This window comes from Bison bison, unplaced genomic scaffold (assembly GCF_000754665.1).
Source record: "Bison bison bison isolate TAMUID 2011002044 unplaced genomic scaffold, Bison_UMD1.0 scf7180017864491, whole genome shotgun sequence".
NCBI classification, from domain to species: domain Eukaryota; kingdom Metazoa; phylum Chordata; class Mammalia; order Artiodactyla; family Bovidae; genus Bison; species Bison bison.
Window position 1 is genome coordinate 11,531,112 of NW_011495050.1, and position 445 is coordinate 11,531,556.

A 445-nucleotide genomic window follows, 5' to 3' on the forward strand; every position below is an offset into this window, starting at 1 on the left:
CAGACTCACGTCCATCGAGTCAGTGATGCCATCCAGCCATCTCATCCTCTGTCGTCCCCTTCTCCTCCTGCCCCCAATTCCTCCCAGCATCAGAGTCTTTTCCAATCAGGCAACTCTTCGCATGAGGTGGCCAAAGTACTGGAGTTTCAGCTTTAGCATCATTCCTTCCAAAGAAATCCCAGGGCTGATCTCCTTCAGAATGGACTGGTTGGATCTCCTTGCAGTCCAAGGGACTCTCAAGAGTCTTCTCCAACACCACAGTTCAAAAGCATCAATTCTTCGGTGCTCAGCCTTCTTCACAGTCCAACTCTCACATCCATACATGACCACAGGAAAGACCATAGCCTTGACTAGACGAACCTTTCTTGGCAAAGTAATGTCTCTGCTTTTGAACATGCTATCTAGGTTGGTCATAACTTTCCTTCCAAGGAGTAAGCGTCTTTTA